This window comes from Triturus cristatus, chromosome 1_1 (genome assembly GCF_964204655.1).
Source record: "Triturus cristatus chromosome 1_1, aTriCri1.1, whole genome shotgun sequence".
Lineage (NCBI taxonomy): Eukaryota > Metazoa > Chordata > Amphibia > Caudata > Salamandridae > Triturus > Triturus cristatus.
In genome coordinates, this window is record NC_140579.1 from 331,881,065 (window position 1) to 331,895,827 (window position 14,763).

Sequence of the window (14,763 nt, forward strand, 5' to 3'; positions counted from 1 at the left end):
CCTGGCTACACCCTCGGCCTCAGAGCACGTGCTAAGGTGCCCCTCTGCAGAGCACAAGCTCTAGGTAGGCGCCTCTGCTGTAGTCTCTTTCCTAAATTTATCACGCTTCGCTACTAACAGACTTTAATTATTAAAACTGCCGAAGGATTCTTTACGAGCCATCCTAGGCTAGGAGTGCTGCTGTTTCTGTCTGCCCATGCCGAGCCAGGCCTGAGATGCCAGCCGCTCTGCTTGAGGGGGGCGTGGCTACAGAAGAGCAGTCCGAGCTGGCCAATCGGGCAGAGCTCCGAACAGAGCCGAAGAGCAGGGGATACCGGATCCGGAGGGGATACCAGATATTACACAACACCGGCACACCCAGAGAAGAGTGGAGAAAGCGCAAGGCATTGGTTTCAAATGACTCAACACTGCCATCTAGTGGCCAATGTGCTATACCGCGCCACTAAACGGAATACACTGCAACAAGGACTTAGACCAGTCAAAGACTGCCAGGGCATACTTAGAATCTCTAGAGGGAGGCTGATCCAGGCAACCTAATGGGAAAAGAGAAGAGAAGAGAAAAAGGACAATGGTGCCAGGCCACTACACACCATTTGAGAATGAAGAGACAATGAGCAGGAAAGTGCCTGGAGTGCAGGAATGCAGCACAGAGGCATCTGGTGCAACACAAAACAGATGGTACGGACAGTGAACAGGCTATGACTGAAGGGACAGGCAAACCTCTAAGAAATTGTTATTAGAGTGTGACCAGTAAGGAAGCAAGTACCCACCAGAAAGAGTGGACGACCAACCAGAACAGCAACGTCTCAAGGGAGCTGTCCCCGCGCCACAGCGATTAAGAAGAGCGTGCCACACGCCCCTGGCGGTGTACGACCCCCACCGCAAGGAAGAAGAGCAGGCACGCACGGTACCAAAAGAGGGCGCCCTGGCAACGAAGGGGCATGCACAGCCTGAAGGGCGTGACACGCGCCCAGAAGAAGACAGATGTACGCGTCACGTGCACCCAGAAGAGCATCAACACGGGCAAATGCCCAGGAGGAAAAGAGACACCTCTGCAGAAAAGAAGCACTACTGAAATCAGCAGGGAGATCCCATACATCTCCACAGCAGCAATGAAGCAAACGAAGGACGCAGTCAGAATCTCGCCGAAGAGATGCAACCAGAGAGAGCACAAAGAAGTGGCTGCGCAGACGCACAGAAGCACGAATACCCAGAAGAGGGTAGAAGAGCGCCAAGTCCGAGGTGCGCGACAAAGGCACCCAGAAGTTTCACTGCATGGGCAGTCGCCAAGGAGAGCAAGACCTCCTCGAAGAGAAGGGGAAATGCTGAAGGCATCAAGAAGAATCTCCATCGCCTCAATGAAGCCTGGAAGGGGCCAAATGCAGAACAGTGTCCTCCCTCACACTTACTCACGCCGGAGTCGTCAGTGACCCAAGGCTGAAGAGAGGAGAATCGCGCACTGCAAGTGAACAGATCACTACTGCCCGTGGAAGCCATTCCCTGGAGAGGGAACACCTGTAGGTGGAGTGTCAAGAAGCTGCCGGAAGAAGGAGCACCCAAGATGAGTAGCTGCTCGCCACGCAGCAGACAAGAACGACAGAAGTTTTGCCTGCATGGTCAGGAGACCATTGAAGTTAATAGGCCCGTTGGCCTTGCTAGAACACGGTGCATGTCACTGCACCTGAAGAAGAAAAGTGGAAATCGTGTCACCCAGAAGAAGCAGGACAGACGCAGGTGTGTCAAAGACAACGAGAGGAGAAGCAAGAGGACTCGTAGCACCACAAGCCAAGAGCACCTCCAGAGACACCAGACAGCCACCAAGGCGGACAGACGGCCCTGGCGACAGCACCAAGGGAGAACCACACATAAGCCGCAGCAAGCGCCACACGTAAGCCGCAGCAAGCGCAAACCACGTTGCTCCCATCGCTTCACAGTGAGACCGTCCAGCCCAGAGTGTCGGCAGTTGGAGTTGAACGGCATCCCTGCTCTTGACCGCACATGCCCGAGGTGCGAGAGAAGGTTCAGAAGAGGCAGTCAAGTGGCTACGACGTTTATCCAGAAACCTCCTCTCCTAGTTAATCATCGCCACCTGTAGTCCTGGCCCCATGGCAGCTACGTCATCAATGCCATGTGCATGACACAGCACTCAGGAAGACATGTGGGAGTGTGACCGGAGGGTCCACACCAAGAATCGGACAACCAATTGAGGTCAGAAGGGGAAGATGTGATTGGCAGGGCTGGACGATGAAGAAACCCAAGCTACAACAGGAGTGAGTCCTGATACAGCGACAACAAGGGAAGAGGGGGACAACCCGAAAAGGAACTGTCAACCGCACAGCGGGAGGCCGAGGGTAAGCCGCACAGCCTGCGCGAACCGAGTCTCATGTCTCATGTTTCACAACATGTTCATCACCCTCCGTCATCAAAGTCCCAACAGCCCAAGAAGCCCAAGTACACAAATGCAAGTGCTTCCCAGAGAACGTGGAGGCACCTGGCCGCCCCTGCCTCAGGTGATCGACTTCAGACTGAAAGCCTGCAATCATCCAAGTAAGTCATCACCAGCCATCGTCCAGATTCACCACACGACTGGCCATGCCATCACGCCAGTCTTCAATCAAGTGCGTCACACGAAACCATCTTGAATACACATGGAATGGAGTCCTACACCCGCGCCAACTTAGACAGCAAGAAGACTCGGAGGTAGTCTGCTAACCTGGTCTACACCTGAAATGTGGCAGCGAGAGCATGTCCTGACCAAGATCTATACACCCTTGAGGTTTGTGCGAGAGACTGACTACTGACTCCCCGGTGGTTTGCCACTGCCCCCAGCCGGCACATACGCAGCCCCAATCGCAGCCTATCAGCAGTCCCGTGGCAAGCCCGAAGAAGGGCCTCCCCAGGTGGGAGAGCTGGAAAAGACCTTGTTCCCCCCGACAGGTCACCGGACACAGCAAGATAGCCTCATAGATACTCACGGCTATGCAGAAAGAATCCAGTGAACTTTCACCATGGACTCCAACCATGATCTTGACACACCAGTTGATGAACAGTTGTTAATCACCACATGCCATCCTCATGGTCAGCGACAGGAAGCCATCCAGGACCAAAGGGCGCGATTCCACAGACAGTCCTGGTCTGTTGTCTTCTGGACGCCTGACCCGAGAAACTGATGGACCCTGTGGTGTATATTTCATTGTTATTTCTCCCTACAGGTTGGACTAGGGAACTTTTGTTTTATTAAAATTTGGGAGGAATGTTGTGTCCTGCGAGACACGTTCTAGTGTCTCGACAGGCACTGTTTTAGTAGCCACTCACCCACACACCCCACACCCATCCATCACCGGCGTCACGGGTGACGTGATCCGGCTAATAAAAGGGCCCGAGTGCACGTGCTCGAGGCCAGTTGATTACCCTTACTAACTGTGTCCGGGTCATTCCTTTGCCAACATGTGGGCCTCGGGCCCACAACACAACAGGTTACCACAGCGAAACAATCACTGTTGGTTAGACTGGCAATCAACAAAGTGTCGACGTTTTGACCCCTGAAAACACGTAGGTTCCTGACTTCCTTACAACGCGATCTTCTTCAGGACGGTGGTGAGAGTGGGGGAGGGCAGCATGGACAGCCCTAGAGACAGAGCAATTGAAATAATGGGTGCGTAGGCTCCAAAAGGTTGGACGAGCGAAAAACAAGCACTCGTGGACAGGATACACAGTGTTTATCCCTCTCTAGTCACCGTGTAGATCACAACCAGCAGTCTTGGTTTAATCACTTAAATTAATTAATCTGGTTAATTATAGCTCCATTAACGACCTGGACTGCGCTCGTTAGATGCGGAGTCCCAAGAAACTGGGATGCCGTGATTCCATCTGGCAGTCAAAGCAGTGCTGTTTCGCTACTCGCTCTGTGGAAGGCGGCTCTGCTTCATGGAGACGTTAAAATGCCATTCCAAGTTCAGCAGTGTCCTTGTCATTCTAACAAATTGATGCTGGAGACATTACAGACAGTACGTATAGCATGAAAGAGCCATATCACCACCTCTCTTAACTTTAGTTAATCCTCTCTTCCTCCTGCCACCTATATCCCTAGAAAACCATGTCCCAGTACACACCGGCCCGAGGCTACGGTCCGCAGGCCCACGAAATGAGTTTGCTCTAGGGGGCATCTCTCGAATGACGGGCTCGTACAAGGTATGGCACGAAGAAACCACATTCTGAGTTGTTAAGAGTACAAAATGCCACTGAAGCAGATGGGTCAGCTCCCATGCTTCTTCTCCAGGGCGCGCAGGTGCAGGGGTAACCAAGCACTTACAAAGTGGGGATCCGAGGGGACGCCTATTAAACAGAGGAGCAAATGCTGAGTCTCTGATAGTCCTTTGGCATCACTATGTCTCCTTGACTCTGTAGATGCCAGGCCGGAGGGTGGTGGTGCATGGTCAGTCTAGGTTTACCATGATAATCACAATAGAAATATCCACCAAGATCTGTGGGCACACAATACTTTAGTAATATCTTGGTGATACTGAAATATGTTTATGGTATTAATGATGATTCACATAGGGGAAAGAAGAGAAACTGCAATTTAAGATAACTAATGAGGCAGTAGTAAGGGTCAAACAGGATTACCACCATACACTGTCAGAAACCCCCGAATGATCACAAACATCGGCACACACCTGCAACAAAAGAACACAGTACCACAACAGGGTAGGTATAAAAGCATTGATTTGGTTAAGTAATTTACACAGACACTATTGCCGTGTTTACTAAAGACTGACCACAAACAAAACACAATAAACTAGAGGATCACAATTTTCCCTCCAAAATGAAGATTCTATGTTACAATTCAGTAACGTTTTACTGTTCCTGGAACTAGTGTTCATGAACACCCAAAGCAATGGAGAACAAAGCACATTCAGTGGCAAAAAAATATTCTGTATACATGATGTTCAACAAGTGTAGAGGACAGTGCCGGAGAGATGAGGGAGTAGGTTTCTGGCAGTCCTACCACTAAGCTTTGAGATGATGGGGTCACTCATGAAAAAGTGAGATGGCCTATCAATTTACCTCTTCCGCATAACAACAAAAACGTCATCATGGCTGTCACAAAGGAGTATGTTGAACTTAATATCAGCGTCCACACTACTAAAGCTACTTGTAATACTGCTATTTTGAGCAACAGGATATTTTCAAAGTACAGTGGCATTAGTGTGTGACAGCCACATTTTCAAGTTTTACAATAATTAAGCAGGGTCACAGAATCTGGATGAGTACATGTTCTTCCCAGTGACATAGATTTTGTAGATTTTGTGAAAGCCAAAATCTATGTCACTGTAAACTGCCAAAGCCTGGACAAATGTGCCACTGATCTCCCTGAAGGGTAAAGAGACAGTATTTTCCTCAAACTCGAGAAGCTCTACCCCATCAATAAGCAAATGACAAGTGATGCTAACTGTTAGATCTGGGGGTCTCTAGTTGGCAGGGTAGGTTCCACTGTCCAAGTAGGGACCCTTGCTTCTAGTCAGGGAAAGGGGGATACACTGTTAAGATAACCCCTGCTCACCCTCTAGGTAGCTTGGCCTGAGCAGTCTAGGCTATCAAAGGCAATGTGTAAAGTATTTGTACCAACACTCACAGTAACACAGTGAAAACACCACAGATTTACTCCACACCAGTTTTAGAAAAATAATGTATCTTTACTAAAAACTTCACAACACCAAATACTACAGACAAACCAACATATACTTCAAAAGGTTACTTTAAAGATAGTTCAAGAGTTTGCAGAAAGTACTCCAGGATGTCAAAATCAGTGTCCTGCACAGTGCGACTCTCAATGCACAAAATGCGACACTCTCGTGCCCAACAGTACCTGTAGTTGCGATAAGGTTCCCAAAAGCTATAACAAGGAAGATGGCAAAGGCGATGCGATACTCCTGAGATCCTGGGGAGGCTTTGCAGCAGCCCTGCTTCACGCAGCAGAGGTGGATGCGCCGGCTCCGATCTGTAGGGGGAGGATGCGATACCTTTGGCTTTCGTTGCGTAGGTTTCTTAGGGGGAAGCTTCACGCACAGGTTCGATGCGACACTCTTCGATGTGGTGCGATGCGTGGCGCAGCGTTGCCTTCCGGCACCGCAACTCTCGATGCGCCACGGAACGGGACTCTGCGTCGACGCACGCAGCGATTGGAGACTTTTCACGCACCGGCAGTGGTGCGGCCCGCAAACTGGTTCTGCGACAACCCTCGCAATGGCAGGAAGCTTCACGCTTCGGGACGATGCTCGACGCACTCGGCGATGCGGAGACCCTGCGTGTTGCGATGGTGCAGCGATGAAATTTTCCACGCACTCTCGTCTTGCGACACGCAATCGGATGATGCGTTGGGTACCAGTCACTCTTGTTCACGCTTCTGCTTCCCAGCTCCCAAACACAGAAAAACGACCTCCTGAGGCCCCAAGACTGAGCAAGCACTCCAAGGCAGGTCAGAACTCCTTCAGCAGAGTTCCAGGGGAGCTGGTGGTGAAGTCCTTTTGTTCCTGGGACTTCTTAACAGGGAGCCAGCTCTTCTCAGGCCCTTGGAGATCAGAATCAAAAGAAGGGGACACAGCAAAGTCCTTCCCCTCTCCTTGGCAGCAAAGCAAAACAGCAAGCAGGCAGTCTTCTCCTCTTCAGTTCTTTTCAGCTTTCTCCTTGGCAGAGGTTTCTTCTTAGTTCCAAAGTGATCTAAAGTTTTAGGTGTCTGGGGTCCTCTTCTTATACCCCTCCAAGTCTTTGTCTCTCTTTGTTCCAGTGGGGGGATTCCCCTGCTCAAACCGGTTCCTGGGTGTGCTCTGCTCTGGAGCACCTGGTTCCTTTCAGAGTGAGGGGCAGGGTCGTTAGACGCTCAGCAGGAGGTGGAGCCTTCTTTGTGCCAGCAGAGGCAGAGTCCTCAGCCTGGCCAGCAGGGGGTGGAGCCAGCTTTGTGTTTGGCAGGGACAGCCCTATTCAAACCCAGGGACTACTCCTCCCACCCATCTAAAGCAGATCTCCCTATTCACCATACTGCTGACTCATCCAGGCTCCTGGAGCCACCTGGCCCATCACATGACACCCTTCAGCCAACCAGCACACAGGCACACAGGAAGGTTAAACAGGAGAATAGCTACTTTCTAAAAAGTGCTATTCTCACACAGTGAATTTAAAAACCATCTTGCTAAAAAGATGTATAATTAAATTCTGAACACAGAGATACCAAACTTGGATTTTCTATCTTGCCCTTATGGGAAGATAGGCATGTAAACAGCCTTCCCCATTCTATCCTATGGGCAAGATAGCCTCTCAGCAGTGAAAAACGAAAATGGCTGTAATTCACTACCAGGGCATGTTACACGCCTCAGTACATGCCCTACCTTTCAGATACACTGCACCCAGCCCAGGGGGGTACCTAGGGCCACCATAGGGATGCCTGACATGTCAGTGGGTGCACTGGCCAGGTCGACATGGCAGTCCTGGACTGCACATAGGCACTGCAAGCAGGCCTAAGACATCATTTTAGCGCTACTTCTGTGGGTGGTACAATCAGTGCTGCAGCCCACTAGTAGCATTTGAATCACCAGCCCTGGCACACGCAGTGCACTTTACTAGGGGCTAACAGGTGAAACAAATATACCAATCATGGATAACCAATCAATATAACAATTTATACAGAGAGCATATGCACTTTAGCACTGATCAGCAGTGGTAAAGTGCCCAGAGTCCTATGGCCAACAACCACGGGTCAGAAAAAATAAAGGAGGAAGAAGCAAAAAGTTTGGGGATAACCCTGCAAAAAGGGCCGTTTCCAACACTAACCTATTTATCAGTCAATGTGTATTTAATTTTCAGGTTCAATTAATGAAGAAATAACATTGAGCAACATAACGTTGGCATAGAACATGCAGACATTACATGGTAATAGGGCAAGGCTGCTTTCAGGATGATCACATACACCATTCAGTTGGCAGTGAGGTTGGGCCACAAAGTCAGCGATATGTTCGATAAAAGTTTGTAGAACTACCATAATGCTCCACATTCTACAACTGGGGTAGCCCCGTTCATTTTGCTGGGTGGATGTTAGAGAAAACGAGAACAGGAGACAAGGAGATTCATTTGGAAGAGGAGTCTCAGAGGGAGATGGGATCCCAAAGAAAGTCCAAACTAATTTAAAAGTTCTACACTAGCACACATGTAGTTAAGGTTTCTAAGCATGCTGTCATGGTGGAAAATGGAAAGTGGTGGATTTGGACATGTGTGGTCAAGGCTTAGGATAATGGTGAACATGAAGGAGCTGATGCTAGGGTTCGTGGTGGTTTGATTACTAATTTGAGTGATGAAGCCAGTGGGGAAATTGGTGATTGGGATCTGTCCAACGTGTCAAATGTTGAACGTTTTGTAAATTCGTTCTTGTCGTCCACAAATAACAGGCCACGAAAGTGTATTTGTGATCCAAAACATTTGTAGGATTTTGTCTTGTCTTAAATTCACAGTTGGAAGTAGAAGTACATGAAATAATTATCCATTCAAGCCGTTTAGTTTTATTTGTTTATCATTTTCTTTTCTTTTTCAGTTTTGTCTTATCTATTTTTAGGTGTTTTGTTTTTTGCTTTTTGGGTAAAAGGGGGGAATTGTGTTATGACGGTGTGTAGAATGGGGGATTATAGAATGTGTTGGTGTGGGTGGTGACGCGGTGAGGATTCGAAGCAAGTCGGTTGAGAGAGAGAGTTTTGCTGCTGGCTGACGTGTTCTGTTCCAGCATTATATGCAGAATAAAACTTGTTTACTATCCTTGGTGTGCTCCTGTTATTTTGACTTAACACCATATCAACTAAAATTTGAGTTTTAATTTAAAATGTGCAAGTGAAGGTACATCTTCAATTAGCTGTCTTACTGCTGCACTTAGGAAGTGTCAGGTAGACAACTGAGAGGAAGCTCTTTGTTTTGCAAAATTTGCTTTGCTTCACTTTTGACTTTCTTGTCATACTTTAGTGTATTTCTGAGCCCCTCCTGAAATTGTAAAGTCACAGATTTGTCATAGACTCTAATACAGATCCTCATCCCCCTTCGCGTAAGTGAAAAAAAAGAGCAGGGGCGTACATCTAAAGTGAATGCTGGCTCTGAATCCTCAGGAGCAGGTTACCACTGCTGTGGATGTATCTCCTCATAATGTCCAGGACGCTGCAGACACTATTTATCACAAACTAGAGTCCCTTGTCAATGGAATTTTGGAGTCCTTTGACTATCGCCTTTGTAGCACTGAGCAGTCCTTAAGCACACTCAGAAATGGATCAGAAATGTCTGCCTGTTGTCCTATCTGTGTTTGCTCCTAAAATCCTGGGGTAGTCTTATGATCCCAGTGTGGGTGGCTTGCACCGGTCAGATAGCCCTCTGTGTCCCCTGTTTTGAAGACCACTAATAGATATTCTTCGTTGAGTAAACGTGACTTATGTGACTGACTTGTTCATCCTGATTTCTCTTTGAACTTTGATGTCCCTCCATCTGTATGTCCCCCTGTTGTTATGCCTGGTTGTAACCCCCAAGATTTGTTGTTGTTGTCATGGAATATTGCTGGACGTGCGTCCAAGTTTAATGATTTAAAATGGCTTTATTTTATAAGGCAATAGCATGTGATCTGTTTGCAAGAAACCTAAGAGAAGTCTAATCATTTTTTCCCTGAAGGACACAAAACATACTTTATCCCTGCAGTGGTGGGGAGGGGGCATGGTGGTTTAGTAACCTTTATTTCTTTAACTTTTAACTGGGAAGATTAAGGAAATCGGTTCAGGGTCACATATAAAATTAACTTTACTGGTCTCATGACCTTTATTTGATTTTATAAATAAAATCATAAAAGCCAAGGTATAAAAATTACATACAATTTCTCATTACCATTCTCATTCTTATTTAATACCCCCATCAAAAAGCGTACTAGAGAAAAAAAGCAAATAAAATTAATAACAGCTATAAAAACAACAAAGGCTGGCCTAACTTGCTTAAAATTCATTAGTTTAAAAATTGGGCGTAAATATTTGTGTCTCAGATTATTATATTTTGGACAAAAATATAACAACATGCAATGTGTCATTGACTGATGCATTGTCACAGTTCAACAGGGGCAAGTCCGATTTCCTAAAACATCCATGATTGAAAGGGATTAAGCAAGGGAATAAATTCAACCTGATGTAAGTCAATATATGGCGTTGGTGTCGTGTTAAGTTCTAGGTCAAATAAGGTTCAATGTTACTGACAGTTTTCACTAATATTGCATTTCTCATGGAATGTTTCATTAGTGCTAAATCCTCATGTTCTGCTGCCAGATTATCTCTAAGAGCATTTTCAATCCATTTACTATCTGAGCAAGTTATGGCAGAAGGGTTATCATACAGATTAAACCTCCCGAAGGCCCAGAGGTTACGCTCCACATATGCCAGCCATGGTATCCGGGAGGATTTGTCTAGTTTTATGCAATCCTGCCAAATCAGTATATTAAGACTAAGTTCCTCCTTTACCCACATTAGGTTCCAGAGCTTTAGAATGCAGAGGCGCAACTGATCTGTAATAAAATCTAAACCTAGTTCCTCATGTACAATTTCTTAAGGTACACTTTGTTGCACTCCCAGGAAACCCCTCAAAAATGTATTTTCGACTACTTGAAGTGGAGCAAATCCGCCATACCCCCAGATTCCACTGCCATAGCTCACTAGTGTGACACACCTGGCCCTGTAGATTGCTAAAATCGATTGAATATGAGGGCACCCAAGCCTACGTGAAAATTCGCCAACACTAAATATAGCTCTATTGAAGGATAAGACATTCTGACTAATAAGTGAGTGCCAATTAAGCCCAAAGTCCAATTGGATGCCCTAGTACATGAACTTGTCTACCTGACTAAAATGTTGGCCATCTATCACATGTTTCATGATTTTCATATTCGGTGGGCCACCCTTCATAACATGTGACTTAGAAAAATTTGTCGTTAGGTCCAGGCTACGCATAAAACCAATAAAAATGTTAAGCAGTTTTTATAAGCCATTGGCCGTATGAGCAAATAAACAGTATCATCCGGATAGAGCAAGGCAGATATATAGCGACCTCCTACAATAGGAATGTCTACACCCAGAGCTACCAAAGCTTGCTCTATGTGGTTGATATAAAAAATAAATAAGAAAGGAGCTAAGATACAGCCTTGCCGAACCCCAAACTGCAATTTAAAGTGCTCAGTGTATTCCTCATTAGGGCCAAACCTGACCCTGGCTGAAAGATTACTGTGCAAATCCTGCAAAAAATGTATTAAAACTGGGTCGACACCCATTTGTTCCATCAAAGACCAAAGCTTAGATCGATTTACTCTATCGAAAGCAGAGCTAAGGTCCATGAAGGCCAGGTGGACTGCCCCTTTCTTGGCCTTAGTGTATCAACAGACAAAAAAATAAAGATTCAGAGTTTGCTCTATAGTGCCCCGGCCAGGGCAAAACCCATACTGGAGGTCAGATAAAATGCCTCGCTCCTCTGCCCAATCCTCAAGGTGGTTTAAGAAAATCCGGTCGACAATCTTTACCTCTTTATCTATGACGGAAATAGGCCTAAAGCATGCAGAGTCTGACCTGTTACCCTTTTTAAAATCAGGAACTATTATTGAGCGAGACCAAGTGGGTGGAAGAGGACGGGAGGCTGCTGACTTTAAGTGCGTTGCTAATATCAGGGCCCATACATCTATACTAGTTTTAAAGAGGTCTCCTGGTACCCCATCAGGCCCTGGAGCTTTTTTTAATGGCAGCTGGAAAATAGCAGCTCTGACCTCTGATAAGTTAACACGTATATGATGGGCAGTCCTCAGGACTTCCAATGACTCTGGCTCCACATCTAGGCTGTAGATAGCCTTAAAATGATCAACCCAGGCCTAGGGCGAAATAGTACAGGCCTGATTAGTGAGGTGATCTTTGCTGAAAAAAGGTGAATTAATGACACTCTAAAAAGCAGAACTGTCATGCAGCAGGCTGGCAATAAACAGCTTGTCCCAGGCTTCCACTTTAAGTTGGATTTTGTGTTCATTACATGCCATTTTGTATGCTGCCATGGCCCTTTTACCTTCTTTTGGCACCGCTGGCTATCAAACCATCTTTCTACATGTAATGCCGGCGGTGGGGACATTTTACAGAACCCAGATTTAATAAACCTGCTAATGTTAGAAAATGACACCAACATACTCGTTTGTAACTCTTCTTCAGACATACAAGTAAGGAAATCAGATTGACACAAGATGATCACATTTTGGACAAAGGCTAAGGGAGCAACACTGGCCCACCTCACTCTTTGGCCTTGATTGGTCAAGGTAATAGGCTCCTTATAAAGCGGTACCACTCCCAATCATGTATTCTCCCAATAAGAATGAAGCTATTACCGGGTTATGGTCACTCAAATTGTGTCTTTGGACCTCAAAATCTGATAAAGCAGAAAAAAGCAGCCTGAGACAAAGATATCATCTATAACAGTACTATGATCCCCCCTTAAGAGTAGGTATTTGCTCACTTAATACAATCCTGATTACTAACCAATAAATTCACTAATTAAACTCAGAGATAAGGTAGTTTGCAACGTCACCTTGGTGAGTATGTATAAAATGCACCAGGTTTCCAAATGAGCCATCAATATCAGAATCCCTGTAAATAGTACAAGAGTGACAAGGGTGCAGGTTGAAATCCACAGCAACCATAATTATAGTAAAAGGGGGTTCAGGTTGGTAAAAATCGTCAATGAAAGCTTTTAGACAAGTAATAGCATCTGGGTCATTTTTCAATGTAACAGCATTATAAAAGATGATTAAAAGCAGTCAATGCTTCTTGGTAAATGTTAAAAGGGTACCCAGAATAGTCTTAAAATTAGTCTTAAGAACCTCTACCTTGCACTTGTGCTCTAATGTAACTAAAGTTAGCAGGCCACCGCTAGCTCGCCCACTGGAGGAATGGGTAGCTGGTCCTGAGTACGAGGAAAAACCATCAAGATGTAAGCAACCCTCAGTTGCAGAGAACCTGATCCCAGACCTGAGGCGGAAGCCGGGCTCTGGCGGTACACGCCAATTTTAATACTTTGATAATTTGTTTTTACTTGTGTTGTGTTGAATAAATAACTTGCCAAACACCTGACAAAAGTCATCCTACCTTTTTGCCACGCAGCCGATTAAGCGCGGTCGCGGTAATTGTTTGCTTCTTGTCCAGCGACCGCCATCGCAGGCGTGCTCGCTAGCCACGCCCCCTTGAGGCCACGCCCCCTGCCCTACTTAAAGCGCCGCGCTGAAACTGACTCTCAGAACCTGATCCCAGACCTGAGGCGGAAGCCGGGCTCTGGCGGTACACGCCAATTTTAATACTTTGATAATTTGTTTTTACTTGTGTTGTGTTGAATAAATAACTTGCCAAACACCTGACAAAAGTCATCCTACCTTTTTGCCACGCAGCCGATTAAGCGCGGTCGCGGTAATTGTTTGCTTCTTGTCCAGCGACCGCCATCGCAGGCGTGCTCGCTAGCCACGCCCCCTTGAGGCCACGCCCCCTGCCCTACTTAAAGCGCCGCGCTGAAACTGACTCTCAGAACCTGATCCCAGACCTGAGGCGGAAGCCGGGCTCTGGCGGTACACGCCAATTTTAATACTTTGATAATTTGTTTTTACTTGTGTTGTGTTGAATAAATAACTTGCCAAACACCTGACAAAAGTCATCCTACCTTTTTGCCACGCAGCCGATTAAGCGCGGTCGCGGTAATTGTTTGCTTCTTGTCCAGCGACCGCCATCGCAGGCGTGCTCGCTAGCCACGCCCCCTTGAGGCCACGCCCCCTGCCCTACTTAAAGCGCCGCGCTGAAACTGACTCTCAGAACCTGATCCCAGACCTGAGGCGGAAGCCGGGCTCTGGCGGTACACGCCAATTTTAATACTTTGATAATTTGTTTTTACTTGTGTTGTGTTGAGTAAATAACTTGCCAAACACCTGACAAAAGTCATCCTACCTTTTTGCCACGCAGCCGATTAAGCGCGGTCGCGGTAATTGTTTGCTTCTTGTCCAGCGACCGCCATCGCAGGCGTGCTCGCTAGCCACGCCCCTTGAGGCCACGCCCCCTCCTTCCCCTGTATTATGTGCCAGGGCAGGAAGCGCAGCGGACGAGCGCAGCGGGAGCGCCGTTTGCGCGCCGAAGGCGCGCCTAAGGCAAGCCCGTCTGCGCCCGTCATCGCCAGACCATCGCCTCTCGCCAGTCCCCCTGGTTCGCCCAGGCCCTATCCACGCATTCGCTATGACGGTAAGGAACTCTTACACCTGAACCCCGACCAAAAATGCTCCAACGCCTCTGGCATTATTGGTCATACGCATCTCCACTGCAACCGTTGCCATTTCTCGACTCACATACCCACTAGGGTGCGGAGTGACCCCTTAAATACTATAAACCCGAGATTGACGATACTTCAACTCAACTGCAGATCCCTCGTTAAACACCACCCTGAGGTGAATACGCTTCTCCAGGAGGAAAACCCTGACGTACTGTTTCTATGCGAAACATGGCTCCAAGATGGCATAACCACCATCCCCAACTTAACGCTCCCAGATGAGTTCCACCTGGTCACCATCAACCGTGAATCTCGCGGCGGCGGCATCGCAATTATCTATAAAAAACACCTTACTTGTTCTTTCATAAAAGAACCCCTCCAAGACTGTGAATGCGCCCAATTTAAAATCAGTGTGACCCCCCAATTTACGCTATCTGG